The sequence below is a fragment of the Heteronotia binoei genome, chromosome 4 (genome assembly GCF_032191835.1).
Source record: "Heteronotia binoei isolate CCM8104 ecotype False Entrance Well chromosome 4, APGP_CSIRO_Hbin_v1, whole genome shotgun sequence".
NCBI classification, from domain to species: domain Eukaryota; kingdom Metazoa; phylum Chordata; class Lepidosauria; order Squamata; family Gekkonidae; genus Heteronotia; species Heteronotia binoei.
In genome coordinates this window covers 146,652,998-146,679,349 of record NC_083226.1, presented here as the reverse complement: position 1 = coordinate 146,679,349, position 26,352 = coordinate 146,652,998, and the positions used below count along the sequence as shown (strand labels likewise).

Genomic DNA, 26,352 nt, shown 5'->3' with positions numbered 1-26,352 from the left:
CGAACATCACCTTATAGGCCACAGCATAATGCTTTTTGCGAGAGGAGGAATGCAACCCTCTACAATATGTGTATCTCTATGTTGAGAGACAGTAACCTTCCAATGAGTTATTGGGGGGAAAGTATCATGAGTGCTTCCCATGTGCTGAATTATTCCTGGTCTTCTGCTATTGGAAAGATCCCTGCTGAGGTCTGGTACGGCAGGAAAGTATCCATTAGCCATATAAAGATCTTTGGGATACCAGCCTATGTAAACATCCCAAAACAGCTACAGAGAAAGGGGAGAAACAAGGCTGTAAAGTTGTTATTTCTTGGGTATTCCAATAATCACCAGTCTTATAGATTTTCCCAAGTAGGTGACAAGAAGATAACAACGTCCTGCTCTGCTAAGTTCCTGGAAACCTCTGTCGGTTGGGAGAGAACGTCCTCTACAGTATTCCTGCCTACAGCAGTGGAAACTGATTCGCAACTACCAACTGGAGGTGAGAGGCGGAGTCCTTCACCCAGCAGCAGAGTCATCAAGCCGGAACCTGTTACACCTGCGTCTTCTGGAGCGGGAGTGTCACAGCAGCAGCAGCAGCAGCCGGTGAGCCAGCATGGAGTGTCAGATGAGGAACCAGAACCAGTTCTCAGACGATCTACGAGAGAAACTCGTCCTCCAGATCGCTACAGTCCTGGTCAGGCGTGCATCGTCCTTGCTGAGCCTTCCTGCTACGACAGCATCAAGCATCTCACGCAAGACGAACAGGCTGGATGGAACGCAGCCATGAAGGCGGAGCTTGAGTCGTTACAAGATCTACAAGTCTACGAAGAGTCTGTATTACCACCTAATCACAACTCTTGGGTTGTAGGTGGGTTTACAAATTAAAATCTGGGGCAGACGGAAACGTGTGTTATAAAGCTAGACTAGTAGCACAGGGGTACTTGCAGTCCATGCAAGATTATGACGAAACATTTGCCCCCACACTCAAGGCTACATCAATCTTTTGTGCTCTGACTTATGCAGCCAGGCATAATTGTGTTGTAAAACATCTAGATGTTAAAACCGCTTACCTACACGCTCCTCTGGAACACACATTGTATATGAAGTTGCCACCTGGTGTTTCTGGTGGAAATAGCAATGTAAATGTTTGCTGGAAACTTAAAAAATCACTGTATGGTTTAAAACAGTCTGGGCATCAATGGAATCAGTTCTTAACTGAATGTTTAAAGAAGCTTGGTTTCAAGCAAGGCATAGCTGACCCTTGTATATTTCTCAAAGGAAAAGGGGAGCAGCAATGTTTAATCCTGGTCTTTGTTGATGATTTAGCTTTGATTTGTAGAAATGAAAAGATGATGAAATCTATTGTTGAAACTTTGAATGATCAGTTTACTGTGAGGGATCTGGGCAACATCAGACAATATGTTGGCTTAGACATAGAACCTGTAAATGGTGGGTATCGTGTCTCACAGAAGGGTAAAATAGCTCAGTTGCTAAAGAGCTATAAAATGGACCAAAGCAGGGGAGTGCAATCTCCTATGCTGCAGAACTTTGACTTAAATGATAGTAATAGTCCACTGTTTGACCAAAGCATCTATCAGTCTTTGATTGGAAGTTTATCTTATATAGCTAACTGGTCAAGACCTGATATAGCTATGGCAACTAACCAATTGGCAAGGGCTGTAAAGGAGCCAAGACAATGCCATTGGATTGCTGCTAAACATGTCCTTAGATACCTAAAGCATACTCTGGAGTTAAGCTTGTACATAACACCTCTTAAGGATCTAAAGGTACATGCTTACGCAGATGCAAGTTTTGCTAGTGATCAGAGCACCCGGCAGTCAACCACCGGATTGGCAATTTTCATGGGTGGTGTCCTGGTAGGGTGGAGATCTCTGAAACAACGACATGTGGCTCTCTCGACATGCGAGTCAGAGTATTCCGCACTCAGTACAGTCTGTAGTGAGTTAACCTGGTACAAACAGCTACTAGCTGACCTTGGTTTGTTTTACATAGAACCTATCACTGTGTTTGAGGACAATCAGGCGGCTTTAAAGCTAGCAACCAATCTTGGAGTTAAATCAAGATCCAAGCACACAGACGTCAGGTTCCACAATGTAAAGCAATGCTTAACAGACAGGCTAATCACTCTGGAATACTGTGCAACGAGTGACAATATTGCAGACATTTTCACAAAGGCTCAGACACCAGTTAAACATAAAGACAACTGTATAAAACTTGGTCTGAAGTGAAGTTGCAATATTACTACCGTGTTGTTGGAATGTATGTGAACTATGAATGTAAATAGTTTATGTTACCTGTATAGAATGTTTTTAGTTTCATAAGGGGAGGATGTCAGTGTTGAGTTCCTTTAAGAACTAAACTGCTGAGTCAAGGTTATGCAACTAAAACTATACAGCTGTGATAGAAGTCACGAGAAGCACAGGTGTAGCTCATGTTACCAATCAGGCTTAGGATTGGGTGGCTGCACTATATCTGTGGTAGCATTACCCACAGCACTTTGCCTTGGCTTACATGCCGTGCCTTGGCCTTGGGCGATGCTGGATGAATAACATATGTGAAGGAGAAACCCTGTTGAACTGTTTCTTTGGAGGACTGACTGACTGACTACTTTGCTGATTCATGTAATGTATTGGACTGACCTTGACTTCTCTATTGGACTGTGATTTGGTGCTGCATATTGGAGGACTGCTATTCTGTGTATGACCAATTGCCTGCCTTGACTGCCTCTTACGTTTAACCCAAAAATATATCTGTTAACTGGCTGTTGTGGAGTCTTTGTTTTTACCACAGTGTTCTGGAGTGCACCCAACTATCTACTCACTCAGGGGACCACACCTTCCTACGCATTCAAACTCTGTCAGGCTTTCCCTTGCCGGTCAGCTGACTGGGGATGGGAAGGAGCCTGCAAAATTGGGGGATCCCCCGCTGGGACCTGGCAATTGGCAAGCCTAGTAAACAGTATAAATTAATTGTAAAAAGAAAAGAAAAGGAGAAGCTCATTTCTATTACTCTATGGTTTAAAAATTCTTTTTGGAAGAAACAGAAGCGGAAAACACAGACTAAGCATCAGGCTCTCAACAAACAACTGCTCCTGGCAGTGTTCCCTTTAGCTTTCCATACCTGGAAGTCATATCTTCAACTTCCTTCATTGGCTAGAACAAAGAGAAAGTGAAACAAGCCTGCTCCCAATCCATAACCTAGGTTGAAATGTGGCTGCCGCCAAGTCACCCCAAGCCACATCTGGCTTTTTCCCTACAAAAAACAGCTCAGAGTGCATGTTTGCATGCACATGCACATGACCACTAAAAATGTATGGGGGAAAAACCCAATCTGAGCAACAGAGATGGTGCACAACAACCGTTTGATTGTACCCATGTCATCCCATGGACAGGATGGGGACGGCTTGCGGGGGAGCATGTGAAGGGTTTGGGATGGTTCTTTTTGAGCTGACCCAATTTGGAACACCTCCCATCCACCCCTAAATACCCATCTGTTATCACCCTTAGTGTCTATTAGGGTAAGCTGGAGAAATTGTCCTGAGATTCCATCCCAACTGATCAGCTTTTATCAGCCAATACAGTTTATTTCTATAACAACCATTTAGTGCCCCAACAGCTTGGCAGTGTCTGCACCTTCAGCCTTGTACTGGTTCCTCCCCACCACTGGAAGTGCTGTGGGACCATCTGTGGCTGCCTCCCAGGGCTAGGGGAAGGCAGAGCACCAGCTAGGGCTGTTGGGCTAATTAAGACTATTCTTGGCAACACAGAGCTACAATCCATATAGGATCAGGGCTGGCCCTAGACTGTCTGGCACCCTAGGCAAGGCTAACTTCTGCCAACCCCCCTGCACTGATAATGTCACCGAGTCACATGGGGGTGCCCAATTCAGCACCCCCAGAAGGTCAGAGCTCTAGGCAATTGCCTAGTTTGCCTAGTGGCAGGGCCGGCCCTGTATAGGATCATAGCCCCATCTCAGGCTACCAAGAATTAGCCTGGGCAGAGGGAAGGGCCCAGTTATCTACTAACAGGGTAAGGTGTGTCATTTAATTTTGCACATGGTATTAAATGTATTGTGGAAGTCTTTAGTTATATTTGCACAGGGCTTTTTTTTGTGGGAAAAAACCTTATTTGCATATTAGGCCACACCCCCTGACATCACCATTGTTTCACACAGGGATTTTTTTTGTAGAAAAAGCCCGCAAGAACTCATTGGCATATTAGGCCACACACCCTGATGCCAAGCCAGCCAAAAAAAGCCCCATATTAGCATATTATGTAAAAGGTAATTTGCTTTTCATATGCAGTGAAGAAGCATTTACATTTCAAAAAATTCTGTATGATTTTTACAATAGGATACTATAAAAACTAACCAAGAAAAAGCAAAGCTGAGCAGGCAGGGAAGTAGGTTTGCCACCTGTTCATATCAGGGAACTGTTCTTTATTTAGTATTAAAAATGCAGTGTTCCTTTTCAAGTAGAGAGATATCTATTCTAATAAAGTACATTCTGACACTCAAAAGATGTCTTTCAAAATGTTCTGCATTTTGAAGCTCTTTGGGTGGCAACTACAGAAGGAAATTAAATAGAGAAGCAATTTAAAGCAATGCATTTGAATTATACATTAAGCAAACGGGAGTGTATGCATAGAGGGCCAAAAATGTGTCTTGCTCCACAATCTTAGCTACACCACTGCAGCCCCCACTTCTCTGTGTGAGTCCCCACTCCTTCCCGGGAAGCCAGCTGGGTGACCTTGGGTCAGTCACAGTTCTCTCAGAACTCTTTCAGCCCAACCTACCTCACAGGGTGTGTGTTGAGGGGAGAAGAAGGGAAGAAGATTTTAAACCACTTTGAGACTCCTTCAGGCAGTGAAAAGCAGGGTAAAAAAAACTAACTCCCCCCACTTTTTGGCTTGGCCCCCTTCTTTCATATGTTGTGCACCCCAAGTGGGTTACTAGGTTAAATATTTTCCACATTTGAGATTACACACAGTTATACAAACTCAGTGATAAAAAAAGAAAAAAACGAGAACATGCATTTAATTTATCTTTTGTTTTTCTAGAAAGTTAGGGATTTACTTTTGCTGGCTTCCTTTAACAAATTGAATTCTAAATATCAGTTTAAACCTGATTTAGAATATAGGTGTGTGTGTGGTGGTGCTATTTGTCAACATGCCCAAATTCAGCTGTCAAAACAAATCATGTAGTTAAATCAAAGACTTCCTAAATGAGATTACTTTCCTTCCTGAATCCATGTCCAAAGAGTGAAAGAAGACCAGAAGGGGTGTATGGACTGAAAATAACCAAGGCTGCTTCCTGTCACAAACAAACCAGAGCATCTCTAAGTACAATTTGAGGATTGTGGTACATACAGGAGCATGGCTATAAGGCTAGTAGCTGGCAGAAAACAAGGAGATTGAAGAAAGGAGCCATCAAGCGCTGAAGCTCTTGCTTATGCTATTGAGTCCGGCTGAAACAGGACAATGGCTTAGTACCTCACACACCCAGAGGGCTGGAGTCTGGCTAACAGCCCATTGGCTGGAAAGTAAACTACTCTTTTTGAGGCAGGAAGAACCAATGACTGTCCACCCCCGCAGGGGGACAGACTCCTCCAAGTACATTATAAATTCTCAGGATCGGAGGGGGAAGCTCCCTTTTCTTTTTCTTTTCTGCTTCTGATCAGGGAACTACATGCTAAGCAGAACTAGGGCTTCCATCTTGTCCATGTGTCAAGAGAGGATGGAGGTGAGACACAGTTATGATAAAGTGATACAGGATGTCAGGAATAGTTCCTTGAGGGGACTCTGGTCTCAGAGAAAAAAAGACTTATGGGAACCATGTCATAAGATCCTCTTGTTACAAGGAGGTTGGGGGTGCCAACACTTCAAAGCAATGGACATTTTTTTAAAAATTTAGTTCTGTGGTCTGAGAGTGCTTGCCACAATATGAATCACCCAATAAAGAAATTTTATTTTTTACGCAATATATAGTACTTATTAAGCAGTTAGGCATTTGCAACACTACCTTTACTAAGTCATTTGAAGTGTGAGGGAAACTAATTACTTTAAAACATATAACAAACAGACACAGCCAATACAAACCGGGACTGCCAACAGCGCTTATAAAAGCTTTCCCTCCTCTATTTTCTGCTCATAACAACCCTGTAAGGTTAGGCTGAAAGAGAGAGTGATTAGCACCAGGTTACGCCCTGAATCCGTTTGCGAAGAGGGTGAGATATAAAGCCAAAGTAAGTTAATAAATAAAAAACAAAATTACCACCTAGCAGGGTTTCTTAGCAGAGTGGGGGTTTCAAATTTGGGTCTCCCTGATTCCAGTCCAGCACTTTAACCGCTATGACACGCTGACTCTAGAAATTCTGCCGGTGGATTTCTCTGAGCTGGATATATTTGGAGATCCTTAATAAGAATTATAAGGCTTTCCTGTTTAGGGCAATGTACAGAAATCTTTTTGTAATTTGCCAAGATTCTTTTGGGTTTATTGCTGAGCCTGCTCCTAGCTTTGGCTTCTGTTTATATCTGTTTGGGTGGGGGACTCAGAAAATATATGGCAACTTGACTCTGAAAATATATCGCGTGAGAACCTAATTTCCTCACTTCTCTCTGTTTATCTTGTCCTGTCTAAGCTGTGTCAGCTTTAATAATATCCGTATTTTGTCAACATTCTTGCTGAACCGCAGGTGTGTACTCTCCTACGTCTGAGAGGCATACATATCTACACTTCTCACCATAAAATCACTGGTCTGGAGCAGTTGACCTTTTAGGACAGTTTGTGTGGTTAAATACTTTTGTCTCACAATTAGCAATATATAAGATCGATCGACTTAGAAGGTGGGAAACGATACCTTGGGAGAGACCAGTTTCCTAGACACGGTTCTGTGAGAACTCTTGTTTTGACAGCCAGATTCTCCAGCCTGGAGACTGGTAACCTCCCTGTGATTACAGGGGAGGAGAGACAGTTTTCATGATCATCTGAGAACAGGTTGCTGAAGCTGCTAGAAAGATAGGTTTTAATGTTAATAAGAAACTGTAGGTGTTTGCAATTAATAATTAATGGAACAGTGTTATTAGAATGGGTTGCAGAACTAGTCATGAATGTCTTTGCAACAGTTTCCCCCCATAAAACACACTGAGAACATAAGAGCATAAGAGAAGCCGTGTTGGATCAGGTCTATGGCCCATCTAATCCAATCAGGCCTATGGCCCATCTAATCTGTGTCACACAGTGCCCAATATATGTGTGTGTACGTACACACACACACACATATATATAAACTGTGGCTAATAGCCACTGTTGGACCTCTGCTCCATATTTTTATCCAATCCCCTCTTAAAGCAGGCTATGCTTGTAGCTGCCACTGCTTCCTGTGGTGGTGAATTCCACATGTTAATCACCACACATTGCCAATCTTAAAAAGGGATCAAGTAAGTAACAGTGACTTTAAGCGTGCACCACTTTGCCCCCCCCAGACTGTTCCAATAAAATGCTGTGGCTAATAGCCGCTGATGGACCTCTGCTCCATATTTTTATCCAATCCCCTCTTGAAGCTGGCTATGCTTGTAGCCGCCACCACCTCCTGTGGCGGTGGATTCCACATGTTAATCACCACACATTGCCAATCTTAAAAAGGGATCAAGTAATTAACAGTGACTTTGAGCGTGCACCAAGTTGTGAAACACAAGTTGCAGATCATGATAAGAACATAAGAGAAGCCGTGTTGGATCAGGCCAACACTCTGTATCACACAGTGACCAATATATATATACACACACATACACACATTGTGGCTAATAGCCTCTGCTCCATATTTTCATCTAACCCCCCCCCCTCCTTGAAGCTGGCTATGCTTGTAGCCTCCACCACCTCCTGTGGCGGTGAATTCCATATGTTAATCACCCTTTGGGTGAAGAAGTACTTCCTTTTATTTGTTTTAACCTGACTGATCAGCAATTTAATTGAATGCCCACGATTTCTTGTATTGTGAGAAAGGGAGAAAAGTACCTCTTTCTCTGCTTTCTCCATCCCATGCATAATCTTGTAAACTTCTATCGTGTCACCCCACAGTCAACGTTCCTCCGAGCTAAAGAGCCCCAAGCGTTTTAACCTTTCTTCATAGCGAAAGTGTTCCAAACCTTTAATCGTTATAGTTGCCCTTTTCTACACTTTTTTCCAATGCTATAATACCCTTTTTGAGGTGCGGTGACCAAAACTGTACACAGTATTCCAAATGAGTCTGCACCATCGATTTATACAAGGGGGCATTATGATACCGGCTGCTTTGTTTTCAATCCCCTTCCTAATAATTCCCAGCGTGGCGTTGGCCTTTTTTATTGCAATCGCACACTGTCTTGACATTTTCAGTGAGTTATCTACCCAATATCTCTCTCTTGGTCAGTCTCTACCGGTTCACACCCCCATCAACTTGTATTTGTAACCGGGATTCTTGGCCCCGATGTGCATTATTTTGCACTTGGCCGCATTGAACCTCATCTGCCACGTTGTCGCCCACTCACCCAGCCTCACAGACCCCTTTGAAGTGCCTCGCAATCCTCTCTGGTTCTCACCACCCTGCACAATTTAGTGTCATCTGCAAACTTAGCCACTTTGCTGCTTACTCCCAACTCCGGATCATTAACGAACAAGTTAAAGAGCATGAGTTGTATCGACACGCAACCTGATGTTAAAGGGAGGTTTTACACGTATAAGGTTAGCCGTGTTCAGTTTTAAAGCCATCATTTTATCCGTTGGGTATGTCTCCTCTCCAAACTATGTCCGCTTAGAACCGTTGCATCTCCACAATTCTCTAAATAACATCTGTGTTGCAAAACACACTTTCCCCCAAACAATATGAAGCCTGCTACACCTGTGGCTGACCCTCCTTTCCCCCTTAGGAAACAGCCGGCATTCCTTGGGGTGGGCGGATCCCTAGCCTCCCATCGGGGACTGTTGTGTCACTCCCCCATAAGGAAACATACGGTGTTCATTTTTTGTGTGCGCGCGCATGTGTGGGCGGAGCAGCTGTCACTCTGATGATGATAGGGGCCCCCTATCTACTACTTTTGCATATTAGACCACACCCCCTGATATTGCCAATCCTTTAAGTGCTTAAAGGGCTTTTAGTACAGGGCCCACTGTAAGCTCTTGGAGGATTGGCTACATCAGGGGTGTGTGGCCTAATATGCAAAGGAGTTCCTGCTACAAAAAAAAAGCCCAGGGGAAGCATCAATAGGACAGCAGTTTTAAAGCAATGTGGGTGTGGCTAAATGTACAGTCTTAGGTAGGAGAAAAAATTCTAGCCATCAGCTTTGCGGAGAAAACATTGACTTTAAAGTCCATTAAGAAATGTTCTCGGGGAAAAGAAGCATGTTGTAATGCTCAGAAATCCATTTCATGGTTTATTATAGCTGAAGGGTACAAGACTCCAGAGTAGTTCCAACCTAGGTTTTACTTATGGCTTCGGGTAAGTTGGCCACCCAATTTGCTATGAAGGGGGTTGATAGGCCTTGGGTTGATTACTTTATTACAAATAATGTTTTGTTTACTCAAGCAGTCCCCTGGATATTCCTGAGTAATTGCAGCATCATTTTTTTTTTTTTGCTGTCAAGTCGCAACTGATTTATAGCAACCCTGTAGAGTTTTCAAGGCAAGAGACTTTCAGAGGTGGTTTACCATTGCCGGCCTCTGTGTCAGGTCCCTGGTATTGCCTGGAGGTCTCCTATCCAAATACTGGCCAGGGCTGAGCCTACTTGGCTTCCAAGATCTGATGAGATCCGACTAGCCTGGACTATCCAGGTCAGGGCTGTAGCATCTTGCATACGTAAAATCCTGTGTTGGGTAACAGGGCTTCCAATAGCCACCACTGGGGCCCTGGAGGAAAACTGCATTTTGGTCCTCCCTCCAACATTTAAAGCAAACAGAGAGAGAGAGAAAAAACTTTACCCAATTCTTTCTGGATCAGAAGAGGAAATGTCTTTCCATGAATGCATAACCCTTTACTTTATTGTTCACTTAACTATGTAAGAAGTCAAGTAAATGGTTAATGTGGATGATTATATATTGCTGCCTGGAATTACAGGCATAGTGTGTCAGTTGAGAACATTATGTATAAGGTTGCCAGCCTCCAGGTGGCACCTGGAGATTTCTAACTATTACAATTGATCTCCAGATGAGCAAGATCTAGAAAACATGGGTGCTTTGGAGGGTGGACAACCAGCTACAGAGGAAATATCTGGAGATTTTAGGGGGTGGAGCCTGAGGAGGGCAGGGTATGGGGAGGGGAGAGACTTTAATGTGGTAAAATGCCATAGATACCCTTCCCGGGTGGGGTATCTTGGTGCTATCCTGAGAAATTCTGTGTTTCAATAAGCAAGGAAACAAAGACAACCACTTATGGGCAAGGAACAGGGAGCTGAAGGGCCAGCCATGAGTGGGAAAGGGAGCAAAGGGACTGGTTAAACCCCTTCCTTCCAGTCAAGGCCCAAGAGGACTGCCCTGGAAATCAGAGGGTGAGACAGTAGCCTAGTTCCCTGCCCCAAACCAGACTATTCCAGGTGTAACAATTATCTAACATATTTGCATTCTTCTTCTATTGAGCCTAAACACCTGGGCTTTACATGGGTGGAGTAGTTTTAAGCTTTTAAGCAGGGTGTTCACTTCCTGTTTGCTGGGAAATGAATAGAACTTAGGGAGCCCATTATAACATTTGCCAAAAAAAATTAAAAGGTAATATATTTGTTTCCGTGGCTGAGTGATAAACAATGGCTTAGTAAAGGTAAAACAGGAACCATTAAAATGCAGGGAAAGATGGTGCTACAGCCTTAAGAATCAGTTCAAAGAATATAGCAATCCCCCCACTGCCTGTCAAATGAACTCAGCAATTGTATCCTTTAGTTTACATGGCAAAATGGAGTCTGTGATACTGTCAGTCTAAGAGAGCAACATTCACTGAGAAGTCACTAGTGATGGGTTTCAGAAAGGAGGGAAAACTCCCATCCCTTATTATCCATTTGTTACCTCTCATGGCATGCATGGTACAAATCATTTGTACTATGAATGTCACTACCAGAGGTTTCCATGATTTTTCTTGTGGCCTAAGGAACCCTGTTTTTTTCCAAAGGACTGAAGGAAACAGAGTGGCAGGTCCCATCCCCCCCACAACAGAGAATGAAGGTTGTAGGTTTATTAGATTCTGGTTGAGAAACTCCTGGAGATTTGAGGCTGGAGCCTGGGGAGGACATGGATCTCACGGAGGTATGGTGTAGGGTAGCCAACCTCCAGGTGGTAGCTGGAGGTCTCCTGGAATTGCAGCTGATCTTCAGGCGAAAGCAGTTCGTCTGGAGAAAATGGCTGCTTTGTAAAATGGACTGTATGGCATTATACCTTGCTGAAGACTCTCCCCTCCCCAAACCCCATCCTCAAAATCTCCAGGCATTTCCCAACCTTGAGCTGACAACTTCTATACAATGCCCTCCAAAGCATCCATTTTCTCCAGGGGAACTGATCTTTCAGTCTGGAGATAAGCTGTAATTCTGGGGGATCCCCAGGCCCCCCCCTGGAGGCTGGCATCTCTAGGACAAAACCATGATAGACATTTCCTAAACTCTCTTGAAGCAGCCATAGCTAAATCTGTCTATGGGTGTGACTTTTGGTGGCTCCTTCAGTAGGGTCCTATTGACATCTACTCCCTGTGCCAGAACATTGTTTGAAAAAGATGAAATTAAAATCCAAAGAGGTCCCTTGGGTTCGTACAAAACAACTGAACAACTTGTGTGAGTGAGAGCACCAGATCTGCTGCAGAACCTGCTTGTTAGAACATGGCATGGACTCTTGTGCAAGGCCTTACACAACTTGGTGCATAGAGCTTGCTTACTACATAAGTAAACGTGTAGAAGGTCAGCAAAGCTCAAATGACTTGCTGAACCAATCCCAAAACCATTTCAGATGCATGATTTCTGAGCTTGGCAGAGGCGGGTTATTTGTCAATACTGGAACATCTGTAGGCTGTTAGTGCTGAGATCCATTTCATAACCAAATACGTTCAACTCAGATGAAATTTAGGAGAGTCAGTGTGGTGTAGCAGTTGGAGAATCACGCCAGTGTAGCTTTCAGACAGAGGCTTTGCACATGTATTGGAGTGGGTTTGGAGGAGCACCCACCTGACATCCTCTCTCCTGAGCTTCCTCTTTCTAGGTTTGTCCTCCCTTTGATGTACCGTAATCTTTTCTCAACCTTTTAAAAAGACTGTATGTCCCATTTGCATGCAGTGCAGGCAAGAAGGTCACATTCCCTTTGCCCTAGCAGCTGCCATACCCGCCCCCCCAAAGCCTTTGTGGGGGGGAGGATGGGAGTAAAAAATAACAATTGGTAATGGAAACTTCCACCAAGTCACAGCTGACTTATGGCAACCCCTGAAACGTGTTTGAGGCAAGAGATGTTCAGAGGTGGTTTGCCATTGCCTGCCTCTGTATAGCAACCTTGCTATTCTTTGGAGATCTCCCACCCAAATAACTAGCCAGGGTGGATCCTGCTTAGCTTCCAGGATCTGATGAGATCAGACAAGCCTGGCCTATCCAGGTCAGGGCATTGCTAGGTTACTATAACATTATAACGATTGGTGGATGTGATGTACTACTCGCTCTGCATTCACAGCTTTCATGGAAAGGGCGACACTAGATGCTTAATTTTTAAAAAATGAAAACTGGGAATGTGGATGAATAAATTGTCATAACATTATAATGATCTAGCAATTACTGATTTTTGAAAGAAAAAGAAAAAGCCCTCTGGTAGCTTGGAGTGGAAATGATGGCTGTGGAGGAGGGCAGCCCTCAGGCAAGGAACGGATGGGGAAAATTGCAGTGTGGATTGCTCTAGTCCCACTGTGAATGTCTCTGTATTTACAGCAATGACAGCTACACAGAGAATAGTTGCCATGTGGAAGCAGCTTAGGGCTGGCGAGACCCTGGTGTGAGTCTCCATTCTGCCATGAATCTCACTGGTGGAGCTAGAGTCATTCTTTTTCAGCCTTAGCCTATCTCTCAGGATTATCGTCAGGGTGAAATAGGCCGGGGGAAACCATGCATATCATTCTGATCTGCTCAGAGAAAAAGCTGGATAAAAATAAGAATATGAACATATGAAGCTGCCTTATACTGAATCAGACCCCTGGTCCATCAAAGTCAGTATTGTCTTCTCAGACTGGCAGTGGCTCTCCAGGGTCTCAAGCTGAGGTTTTTCACACCTATTTGCCTGGACCCTTTTTTGGAGATGCCAGGGATTGAACCTGGGACCTTTTGCTTCCCAAGCAGATGCTCTACCACTGAGCCACTGTCCCTCCCCAATAAAGAATGATCTGGTTATGTTCACATAATAATAATGAATTATTATTTCTCCCACTTGCTAATTAAATTGATCCTGTGGTGGTATGATTTTTGCCCTGTTGTTTTGATTTGTTGTTTTGTGAGCAACAAACTAATAAGACTCAGGGCCAGCCCTAGACTGTCTGGCACTCTAGGTAAAGCTAACTTTTGGTGTCTCTCCCCCCCCCCCCCCGCACTGATAATGTCACAGTATCACATGGGGAGCACCCAATTCAGCAACCCCAGAAGGCCAGCATCCTAGGCAATCACCTAGTTTGCCTAGTGGCAGAGCCAGCCTTGATAAGACTACCATCAATTTGATAAGCAATCCAAGCTGGAGAAGAGGAAACTGCTGGAGGAGCCCCTATCTGCTATGTTGAGCAGCAAGCTGGAATCCTACCTGGCAAGAGGAATGAAGCTGTTCTTGGGTTGAGACCATTCTAGGCAGCAGGAAAACTCCTGAAAAGGGAATCATCCCAGCAATGGGCAGCAGGCAATTCTAGCATTGCTCTTTCCACAAAGGGACAATAAATACAGCAGCAGCAATACAAGAGTCTACTGGGCCAAGAAGGCAGTGCTGGTATGGATACGGCTAAAGGCTGGACTGAGAGAGAACAACAATGTGTGTGTTGGGGCACACAGAGGTGACCTGGGTGGCACTGCTGCCTTGCAGAATACCCAGCTTGAGAGGGAGCATCAGAATGGGGAGGAGAGCTGGATGGTCAGCATGGTGCAGGGGCTACAGTGTCAGGCGAAGAGCTGAGGGGGGGGGGACCCAAGTTTGAATCACCACTCTGCAATGAAAGCTTGTTGGGTGACCTTTGACCAGTCGTCATCACTTAGCCCAATCTACCATACAGGGTTGTTGTGAAGATGAAATACCTATGCCAAAAGTGGGAACCTTTCCTTCGATGGAACACATCTTGTTTCAAAGCAGTGGCACAAGAGGAGTATCTCTCATTAACGGCATTCCACTAACCTTTCATCTGTTAAAAGTTTAATTGTATTATAAGTATGAATCTCAAGTGAATATTTTGAATTTAACTTTTATTGTTATATTCATTGTAATTTTGGAATTTTGAATAAAAAATTACTTTCTGCAAAAAAAAAATAAATTAAAAAATGGGAAAATGATGTTGGAAGCGGCCTTAGGTCTCCATCAAGGAGAAAAACAGGTTATAAGTACAGGAAGTGGAAGCCGCACTGCACAGACAACAGTTTCTTCTGGTTCCCTGAGATCACAGGGAGGCTTCTTCATGGACAATGGCCTGCTAGTGAACAAATGGCCACTCGTGAAACAATGAAGAATGGATATGAGCTCAGCTGGAAAGCTGCATGTAAGAAGCAGAAGGGTGAGTGAGAGGGAGCTTTGTGTATCTTTCTGGTCAGAAGAGAAAGACCAAACTGGAAAGAGCCCTTCTGCTGAGGCTGAAGGGGCCCAATGCCACTCTTCACAAAGAGGATAAAAACAGCAAGGCCCTTAAAGATCTGCTCTGAAAAGCAGAGCCCAAGGCTCCTGTTGTGAAAACGTTGCAACAATTGAAGCTAGCCCTAGATTAAGAAGAGCAAAATTTCCCCAGGTGATGGATTTTAGCAATATGCAAACAGATGTAGCAGATGCTCGACAAGAAGGTATAATGCGTGACTGAGCAAACAAGCCCAAGTGAAACAGCCTGTTACATGTACAGCAGATGAGAAGAATGTGAAGCAGAATCTCACGAATGCGTATATGCCTGAGTGTACACCACTTAGGAAGCAAAGCAATGACTTGACCATTTTAGGCACTCGCAGCTTGCATTTGTGACAATGGAAATGTAGCCAGCCAGTCAAAGAATCGAACACATTCAATAAATCCCATTTTGCAAAACTGAAATTTACAACTGAATATTACTGATAAGTGGTATGTTGTGGTTTCTGCAGCCCAAAGAATGGCTGTTGTAAGTCCTTTTTTTTAGGAAATGGCACATACATGGTCTCACAACAAGTAATAAATATGTACAGGAATGTTGTTTTAGTGCACTGGCATAAATTTGTGCTTAGATTGTAACTGGATTTTTAGCAACTGTTCACCTCTAAGAAGTTTCTTTAAAAAATTTGCCTGCCATACTGGTTATTCCAGCAAGCCAGCTACCACTCTACTATACACTAATATAAAGATATTTCCTTTTTTGTAAAAAGAAAATCATATTTGGCATTAAAAAGACTGCACTTCTTTTAAATTCCTTCCCTCCATTGGAAATAATGAAGGACAGGGGCACCTTCTTTGGAAACTCATAGAATTGGTCCAATTCTTTTGAAACTTGGGGGCTTTTTTTTTTAGGAGAGGCACCATATGCTGAGTCGGGGTGACCCGGGGAGGGAGGTTTGTCTGCCGGCTCTTGACGGGGTGCCATTAATACCAGCCCCTAAGGTCAAGAGCTTGGGCATGCTCCTTGAGTCCTCCCTCACAATGGAGGCCCAAGTAGCAGCCACTGTTAGATCCGCCTTTTTTCACCTCCGGTGGGTGCGGCAGCTGGCCCCGTTCCTGGAGCACGACTTAGCAATGGTGATCCATGCCACGGTCACCTCAAGAATAGATCACTGTAACGCTCTCTACATGGGGCTACCCTTGACGCTAGCCCGGAGTCTACAGCTAGTGCAGAACGCTGCGGCACGGCTGTTAATGAGACTCCCTCGATGGGAGCACATTCAGCTGGTGCTGAAAGAGCTGCACTGGCTTCCTGTTGTGTTCCGAGTTTGTTTCAAGGTGTTGGTACTGACCTTTAAAGCTCTTTATGATCAGGGACCTGTCTATCTGCGGGACCACCTTTCTCCGTATATTCCCCAGAGAGCACTGCGTTCAGGGACGAAAAATCTACTGTCCATCTCAGGACCAAAAGAAGCCAGGTTGCATATGACATGAACCAGGGCTTTCTCGGTGGCAGCGCCAGAACTCTGGAACGCTCTCCTGGAGGCCATAAGGGCCCTGCAGGATCTGCCTACGTTCTGCAGGGCCTGTAAGACTGAATTGTTTCGACAGGCCTTCGATATCTAACTGAGAGAGAGCTGCCACTAGACATCATATAGAGCACCAAGTAGAGTACTGGTGGTCACCACCAAATTTTCAGAACTGCCTATATTGTACTGTATTAACACAGCACCATGAAATGGTTTTAAATAATTTAAATATGTAATTATGTTTTATATGTTTTATTGGTTTTAATGGTAATAATGTAATGTTGTGAGCCGCCCTGAGTTCGCTTGCGGAGAGGGCGGGATATAAGCTTAATGTAATAAATAATAAATAAATGCTATGCTGAAAATCTGGGGCTTGGCAACCCTATAAATTGATCAGCAGTAACTTTCTAATTGGATCTCCTTTTCACATTTCATCCCACATTGTTTTAGATCAGATTATATGTGAATCCTTCTTTGCTTGTTTGTCAACAGCCAGGAGCGGTGAAACCCACGAGAGGGATCTGATCTCATTATAAAGTGGCTTCTTTTAGTGACATCTCCCCTATACACACTTTCTATTGTTCGCATTGCAACCTTTAACATGAATTTGCCAGCCTTCTGGATATACTTGCATCCAATGAAGTGTAAAAACTTATGCTGCAATCCATCTTCTTAGCCCTTACGGTGCCACTCGATTTCTGTTTACTCTTTGATATACAAAGGACAGCCTAATGCAAACTTGATAACTTCTTGTCTCGACGAACATGTTATCCAAGACAGTCTCTGTACAATCAAGAGTGTAGCCATCCCGAGGCTGGGCCCATTCTTGTTTGTCACAGAGAAGCAATTAGTCAATTGGCTTTGTACCTTTGAGCAAGCCCCTAAAGTTATATGAAGGTGTAAAGTACAAATCAACAATACAGCCTCATCTGCCCACAGCAAAAAAAAGGAGACTGAATGCTAACACCTCCTCCCCAACCCTTAATGTATATGTAGGTTAAACACGTTTGGTTGTGCTAATCAAAGGAGAATACAATGCAATGCAGAACCCTAATGTTGGATTGCATCTCTTTGGACAGCAGGTGGAGGGTCATATTTTTTGAATGCTCCTTCATGTTTTTTTTTTTTAAATATATACTCCCTCCAAATACAAATTGTCACATCAAACAAAGAGGGGTAGACTCTTTCTCCATTTTATGCTTGTTTCCCATTTGCAGGGTCTTTTTTTATGCAAAGGAATAATGGGAGCTGGTCTCCATTATCTGTAGGTTATTTCTAGCCTATGCGGCACTCTCCTTATACCACCTCCCAGCATGTATGATCCAGGCCTAAGACTGTTGCACCTAACATCTAGTTAGGATTTCTAACAGAGCTTCTAAACTAAATGGACTGCTATCCTGCAAGAGAAAGGGAAAAGAACACATATGAAGTGGCCTTATACTGAACAGAACCATTGGTACATCAAGTTCAGTATTGTCTATTCAAGCTGTGGTCAGACGGGCGATTAAATCCAATGTAGTTGCTGTTGCCCTGTGAATTTAAAATGCAAGTTCAGACAGCAATATCCGCCTCTTGTTCCCCAATTGTTGGCACCCAGTACTCACCTATCTTGGAGCTGGAGTTTCCAGGCACTGGGGAAAGTCCAGTCTTTACAAGCACGGGTGGTTTCACCCTGTACTTCTGGATGTCTGAATCCTCCGTTGCACAGTCAAGCTATTTGGAAAGGGAGGCTTCCAGTTTCTGGCAGCCATTTTTCCCTTCTAGGAAGTGATGTGGGCTTAACTGCATAGTTGCCCCTGGGGATTGAACAGTCCTGCACAGGCAGACCTTTACAGAGGAAGAAGCTGCCCAAACCCCTGCTATGGCTGTCATGCAGCCAACGTCTGGGGTGAGTGCAGGATATGGGTGGCATCTCAAGTCAAACCTCTTTGGAACAAACAGCTCCAGAGAAATTAGAGACACACCCAGACCAGCTGTCCAAGGTCTCAGAGATCTTTTGCATCACCTACTGCCTGGTCTTTTTAAATGGAGATGCTGGGGATTGAACTTGGAACCTGTGCGCAAAGCAGGAGCTCTTCTACTGAGCCACACAAAGAACAAAACACTTTCAGCTGAGCAGAAGAGACAGCAGCAAGCAGCCGTTGGGGGAAACATGAAGACAGAGGAAAGAAGTTTGTAACATCTCTGACATCTTTCCTCCTCCCTGCTGCTGGAATCATCATCTGGTCTTAGATGAAGACAGACTGCTCCCTGCAGTAACAGCATGTCCTCTGACCTTCTTTGATTTGTTTTCTGACAGTATTGCCTTTCTTCTTCATTGGAGATCTGATTTTTTTTTAATGACACAAGAGGCTATTTTGCTTGTGGGATGGTGTCAAAACTTGGAAGCTAAGCAAAATTAGTACTTGGATGGGGGACCACCAAGGAAGACTCTGCAGAGGAAGGCAATGGAAAACCACCTCTGTTTCTCACTTGCCTTGAAAGCCCATTGGTGGGGTTGTGCTAAATCAGTTGCGACTTGATAGCACTTATACATATAAGACGCTGTCTTAGGAAAGAGAGCCTTGAAGCCCTGCCATCTATACAGATGGCTTAAATGCAGCTTTTGGACTTTTGCCAGAGCTCTGGAGGCCTCTTGCTATTTACCACACTATGGTACTAGACAAGTTAGTTTACTGGTTTCACTTGGCATTCTGCATGTTTTGGAAAAGCCTGCCAATGAAAGCCTTGTATCCTTAACAGGATCCTGATCTTAAAGACTGCTGTCTATGTATATTTTTTGTCACAAGTCATAACCTTATTTTCAAACCTTCTAATTTAAACTTTTGTATTGGATGACTTCTTTTGGCATAACTGAATGACACAACAGGCCATCGTTCAGTCACAAGCAATGTTCCCTGAGTTCCCTCACAGAGTCCTGTGAGCAAAAATTCTACTTTGTGAGCTACTGGCATTAAAATTGTGAGCTACTGCAAAAATTATTGTGCTCTGGGGTCATCCTTCCTGAGCTAAGACAAAAATGTGTGAGCTGGAGGCTAAAAATCTGTGAGCTAGCTCACAAACTCAGCTTAGAGGGAACACTGATCACAAGATGACTAATGTTATTGATACGCTGTTTCTGTGGCTGAGTAGGAATGTTGTTGACTCTGTATTTGACTATGATTGAGTTTGTATTGTATTGTTCTGTTTTTAGGGAACAATGTGGAGAAAATAAGATTTCAAGAAAGCATCTGCTGCATTTGCACAACACTAGTAAAGAAGATGAGATTCTCACTGGCCAGGAATGCAAAGCTCACAGAATAACAAGGAAAACTGAAAAGGAGAAAAAAGACATCTTTGCATCTATCTAAGTACTCCTTGTCCAATAAAAAACAGTTCTAAAGAAGAGCCAACTGATTTCCCTGGACTTTCACCCCAGTCTTGTACATACAAGTTGCTGCAATAGAACTGTGTTGTGCACCATGGTTGCTATGGCAACATCCTGTGCCAGGCACGTGGGGGACATACAGCCTACTTTGCTGTCTTTCAGTTTCTGCTTACTCAGTGATTTCCAGCAAAGAAGATGGGGGGGGGGGGGGAGGACTGTCTGAAAGCCCTTCCCCCAGTCCTTGATGTAAAGGGGCTGTCACTTGGGAGAGATCTATTCTGTACCAGCCCATCTGTGCTTAAATCTATTCTTGCTTCATATGTTCCAGGACTGAACCATAGCACTGGAAACAGATGGCACACAGCAAATCATGAACTTTCTTTCTTAGAGAAGGCATGCCAGTTTTCACGCACATAGATTAAACTAAATGCATCTCTGCAGTCTTGATCCAATCCCTTTTTGTTGTTGCTGCTGGATTACAACTTTAACTGGCATCCCACCAAGGCAGCTGGCGATAGCAGCTGTTTATGGGTCTGTTCCAAACTTGATGCCTCATCAAGCCAGCAGTTTCGCTCTCCCCTCCCCTTTCATCCGCAACTTTATTGGTTGCATCCCATCCGCAGGCCAGTACTGTAGTCTGAACCGTGGGCATGGTCCTGCCAAAATGACCCTGGGGAGGGACGGTGGCTCAGTGGTAGAGTATCTGCTTGGTAAGCAGAAGGTCCCAGGTTCAATCCCCAGCATCTCCGACGAAAAGGGTCTAGGCAAATAGGTGTGAAAAACCTTAGCTTGAGACCCTGGAGAGCCGCTGCCAGTCTGAGTAGACAATACTGACTTTGATGGACCGAGGGTCTGATTCAGTATAAGGCAGCTTCATATGTTCATATATATGTTCAATTTAACCACTTTTAAGTCCCTCTTCACCTGTGCTATCTTGTTACTGTGCATGCATGATGCATAAGTATGAAAATAAGCACAGAGGCATTTATGCATAGAAGTATGCTTCCCTGTGTGCTCTTATAGCATCAGTCACATCTAGAGAAAGATGCCTGCTGTATCTGAGCTGTTGAGGTAGCAGGTTTGGATGCAGTGCTGAATAATCATCCCATTGGGGGGGCCTGTCAAATTCAGGCACACGAGACTCCCCTTTCTTTGTTATCTCCTTGGTGGTGCCGTTTAAATAGCAAACTCCTCAGCGAGGAATAGTGATATATATTACTACACAGAGCTAATGTTACTACATAGAACTGCTTAGATGGGACTAAATAAAAAAGTGAGAAACCACAAAAACATGTAAATGGTATTTTTAAAATTTGTAACAGCTTCTGCCATCCCTCCCACTGCAGTTCTCACTCTCACTAAAACTTCCCAGATACCTTTCACATCTTTTTTTCCTCTCCCGGTCTGTCTCACACCTACCTGAATCCTATCCACACTTACCTGAGAGCAAACCACAATGAACATACTGAGACTAAGTAAACATGAAAGGATCAGGTTGTTGGCACTGGTAAATTCTGTACACAGAATGCACTGTTCTTCCAACATTCAGAGGTTGAGAGCAAATTCATTACATGTATGCAAGACTTAAAGAATTCTACTTAGCGTTTCTTAAACCAAGCTCAAATCCTCTCTCCTACATCCCAGCACAAAAGGAGCCAATCCCTGAATGCAACTACAGATTAATATCATCTTTATTTAGAGCACACCTTTCATACTAGGCTGTGTAGTGTCAGACTAAGCTCTGTGAGACCCAGCTTTGACTCCCTGCTCTGCCATGGAAGCTTGCTGGGTGATTATAGGCCAACCATTCTTTCTCTCAGCCTAGCCTATCTCACAGGGTTGCTGTGAGGATCAAATGGAGAAGAGAGGAATGATGTCAGCTGCTTTGGGTCCCCAGGAAGGTGGGGTATAAATGAATAATACCTGCTGAAGCAATGGCTCTATACCTCTGCTAGTGCTGCTCTTCAGGGGATGAAAAAACAAAGGCAAGGCAAGCTTATTGTGATGTGCAACACATTTGAGAGTAGCTAGCCTCTGTTCTTGCTCCTGAGCATCACTGAAGCTGGAGCAGAGCCAGGAGAACAAATGCAAGGCTTAACCTGATTCGTGTGTAAGATTGCATATAATTCGTATGATGTAACATATGACCAATATGAAAGGCATTTTGTTGCAGTTTGGTACCCTGTAATGACTTATTTTGAAGAAAATGGCATTATTCCAAAAAATTCTTATTACAAAAAAACTAATCTACTTTTGATAATCCTTTTGGTTAAGTTATTTCTACTTATTAGAACAGAATTATTGTTAAAGCAGTTATATAGCATTTTCTGTATTGATGTTGAAAACTTTGAGTAAAGCATATTTTTTGGGAAAAAACCCTGATTCGTGGAATCAAGCAGCACAGGTTGAAAAAGACTGTAGTTAGCACGTGTGTGTGTTTTCAGGGGTTTTTTTTGGGGGGGGGGCGGGGAGATCAAGTCACAGCTGACTCATGGCAACCCAAGGGGTTCTCAAGGCAAGAGAAGTTCAGGGGTGACTTTAGTATCCCTTGGGGGTCTTCACTCCAAAGACTAAGCAAGGCATAGACGTATGTTGCTACTTTGCTTCCAAGATCTGATAAGATCAGGCTAGTCTGGGCTATCCTGGTCAGGGTTTGTAATGTATATATGTAGTGGAAAGGTTTTCTTTCCTCCAATGGAGAAATGAGAGGGAACTGCAGCTGGGGGAAGGTACAGGGGAATCTTATTTGAAATTCTTCTGAGGGAAACTAATTTTGGGAGGGCGTTTGATAGAAATGAAGCAAAATTGCCATTTCAGGGGAAACAAATTGGTAAAGAAAGAAACTATTTCCAGTGAGTATGGGAAAGAAGGTTAGCTATGTTTGACTATTGCATAAGCAGGTCCTTGCTGTGTCAGATTTCAGTCTGTTTGGTTTAGCATTCTGTTTGCAACAGAAGCTAGCCAGGTGCCTCGGGAAAAGCTGAAGTTGGATGCGAAAGCAATGACTTCCTATATTGTTTGTCCCTAACATCTACAAACATGCTGAATTTGGGTGGGGCATGTAAAAGGAGCTGTGAGCGGGTGGAAGCGAGGGAAAGCATGAGGGGAGTGGCTTGGCAAAGCACTGTGACTTAAAACATCCTAACTTTTTCAAAATAGTAAAGAATCCAGTAGCACCTTAGACTAACAAATTTTATTGTAGGATAAGCTTTCAAGAAATACAGCTCTCTTCATTAGATGCTTGACAAAGAGACCAAGTGAGGAAGAGAGCTGTTTCTCGAAAGCTTATGCTACAATTTTGGTCTGAAAGATGCTACTAGAGTCTTTACTATTATGCAGCAACAGACTAACGCGACTAACTCCTCTGGATTTATCAGTTTTTCAAGGCACTTGCTGCCAATGGCGCTTATATAGTATAATAAGTAGCTTGGATTGCCACAGTGGTGCCTCTAGACTTTGCTGCACCCTTCCTATCAACACTCCATCTAGCCTGCACAGTGAATACACTCAAAGAAATAAAGAAAACACGTTGAGCCGTTGGAATGTTCATAATCATTCCATATCACCTCATCGCTGGGCCCGCGGCTGGGGGCGTCCCAGTTCCAGAGAGAGCTCTTCCATCCAGCAGCTACAAAGGTTTCTGCCTACAATACCCCCGCCGCCGCAACTGATTTTGCAGTAAAATCCGCAAAAATTCTATTCCCCAATTAGGCAAAACTATTCCCTCCCCCCTGCAATAAGCGTGCGCCTTCAACAGATTATTCTACGCGGGCTTTCCCGTTGCAGGGAGGCGAGGCGTTTTTTTCCGCGGAAGTTTCCCTCCACCTCGTGAGCAATGCAATATTGATGGATAGCCTGGCAACAGTTTTTCAGGAACAGTCCTCCGCGCGCCGGACTTAGAGCCAGAGATAACGACAGCTGGACAGGCAAACAGCGGAGCGGAACGATGCCAGTTCTCCATCCTCACCCGTTGGCTCCCACACTGCACCAAACGGCGGCAGTTCGGGGATTCCCTCCTCCCTGCAAAGAGAGACAGAAAAAGCACGCGCGCGCTGGGGGATTCCCCCTTTCCCGGCTCAGAACGTTCGGGATTGTTCCCAGTGACGTCACGAGAAGGCTCGCGGGCGGGCCGGCCTTCAGTCGAGCGACGCCGCGCAAGGGCAAGTGGGAGGGGGAACGCTTAGGAGTACTGGGGCTGGTGGGTTCCACGAAACCACCGCTTGGCGGGTCGCCTTGAAACCGGTGTGCGTTGTCGCTAATCGCTCTCCGAGGAGTCTTTCCCATCACCAAGCCAAACGCTCTCCCTCTTAATTTTTTTTTTTAAATTCACACCGCGTCGTCGCTAGGCTCGCGCGCTTTTCCTTCATAGCAGCACCTCTGGCTCGTGGCGGCAGCGCGGAAGGGAGGGGGAGAGTAAGGGAGAACTCTCGCGAGGTTTGGGCGCAGAGCATCGGCTGCTGCGGCTCGGAGCGGCGCCATTTTGGGACTGGCTGACTGACTGACTGGAGCGAGGAGTTGTGCGCGCGGCGGGGGAGAAGCGGCGGCAAAAAGGAGCTTTCAAATTCGGGACCCCGCTTAAGCTGTGAGCTTTGCTGGGACTTTGGCTGGCAGGTTAGAGCCGCGCTGCTGCCTTAACCGTCGGGCGGGCCGAAGGAAGAGGCGGCGGAGGAAACAATGTTTATATAGGAGGAGGGGTGAAAGCTGGGAGGGGGGTGAGAGGGAGAAAAGGAAGGTCTCTGGGGAAAGGGGGGGGGGGAAGCAGCCGGGATATAATTTCTCCTGACTGGAAAGAGTCTTCCGTTCCTAAGAGCAGCTCCTTTATTTTCTTCTTCCCCAACCCCCGCTTCCTTCTCAAGTCAGGAGCATGTGGCCTCTTCATCCCCTCCCCCCTGTTTAATATCAGACCCAGATTGTGTTTGGCCCCAGCTGCCTTCGCAAGAAGGGCCTGCTGAGGCAGCTCGGAGGTCTTGGAAGGGGGAGCGAGGAAGTCAGCGACACCCTCCCCGCCTCTTTTGTAGAAAAGGAAGAAATTGGGAACTCGTGCCCGACTTTACCTGGTTATAAAATGCGAGGGAGGAGGAAGAGCGAAGCCCTGGCAGGAAACTCGCGCGCCTGCTCCTAGATATACAAAACACGGGCGCTTGTCCCCCCCCCCCCTTTCTCTCATTTTATAAGACTTTTGGGGTCAGAGCTGTTCCAATTTCCGAATCTGGCTGCTTGTCAGCCTTGGCATATCTAGACCGAAGTAATTCCCACTGATTCAAAGTGCTTACTCATAGGTAAACAACAGTAAATTCCCCCACTCTCCAACTTTTTTTTTTTTTTTTGGTCTACCTGTTCTGCATCCTTATATGAGCAGAAACAATGCCGTTTTAAAAAAAATTATTTACATCAGTTATACTTCGCCAACTGCTTTTCTCACTCATGAGTTGAACTCCCCTCACTTTCTCCTGTCTTCAGCACATTTTTTTCCTTTGTGATCATGTTTATTTTGTTGAATTGTTTAAAACTTTCCATGTGCTTTTTCTCTTGTTTGTTCACAGTAACAGCGTAGTATTGGTGATTCTTTGAGAGTAAATTAACATGCTGTGCTCTGAGCTGTCTAGCAAGCAAACCTGAGTGAAGTGTGTGAATCTCTATTCTCCCCTCCCCCCACTCCTAGGTTATTTGGATTCTGAACAGAAGTCTGGATCTTTTGCAACCTGTTGCCTCAGCTTATGAGAAGTTAACTGGATATTGACCTATAACTTTGGCTACCATTAAAATGAAAAAATATTGACTAAAATGCAACTGGGATTATAACTTGTTCAGTCACTTTTCTACTTCATACATTAGTGAATCTGCGGAAAACAGCTGAAAAACCTGAACTATCTTTTTCAAAAAAAATCAAGATATCATCTTGGACTAATTTTTGCCTCTATGGAATGGATACTTGGATAATCTTAAATTCTGCATGCTACTTTCAAAACTTATTTTTACTTTCTAGTTTGAGAATTTCGTGCAGAACGACAACTTACTTTCTTCACTAGGTTTATAGGATTATATTAAATGTAGCTGCTAATTATTCTATTCTGGCTTTAGTGGTTTATGGCAGATATTTTGACTTTGTTTTTTAGGTAGTCTAGAATTGGTAGTATTTCACAATGAAGCCTACTTCCTAAATGAAGAGAATAGGAGACTTTCTTTTCACTAGCCTTTTTTTAATTTTAGACACCTTTGTATTTTTTAAATGTTGGGAAGAAGTGGGGATGGCCCTGTGCAGATGCCTGCAATAATGCTTACAGATGCACTTCACTTCAGATATGGAATTTGACTTTTCAGTTATGCTTCTTGTGTCATAAACAGTATATTTATTTCTTCTCGAACTGATGCTCATAATAGTGAGATGTACATGGAATAAGAAAGAGAAGAAGCTTTGAAAGAATAGACAAGCTGTAAAAATCAGACTTATTCTGATCCGGATGTAGCTTTGCGGAGTCCTTAAATGTGAAGAATGGGCAGCTGATTTCCAAGGATCACCTGTAGCTACAGATGTTGTATCTTTAAGGAACTCAGGATATTACTACAAGGGAGGCAAACTGGACAACAAAAATCACGGAGAGTTAATGTCAATCTCTTCAGTTCTTTTGGATTTTGTAAGTATTGTATAAAATTCACATTGACCTAGTGTGGTGTAGA

The 26,352-nt window shown here is 44.1% G+C and overlaps 1 protein-coding gene across 2 annotated transcripts in view; it reads left to right on the top strand.

Annotated features, from left to right (window-relative positions):
- The first annotated feature begins 23,908 nt into the window (after positions 1 to 23,908).
- Positions 23,909 to 26,352, top strand: part of GPBP1 (GC-rich promoter binding protein 1) — a 52,747-nt gene continuing 50,303 nt past the window's right edge. The window contains exons 1-2 of one of the 2 annotated variants that reach the window (XM_060235963.1): positions 23,909 to 24,285; positions 25,337 to 26,309. The gene's annotated coding sequence lies outside the window, so the exon portion shown is untranslated. The remainder of the gene's footprint in view (positions 24,286 to 25,336; positions 26,310 to 26,352) is intronic. The other variant, XM_060235965.1, reaches the window with a different exon arrangement.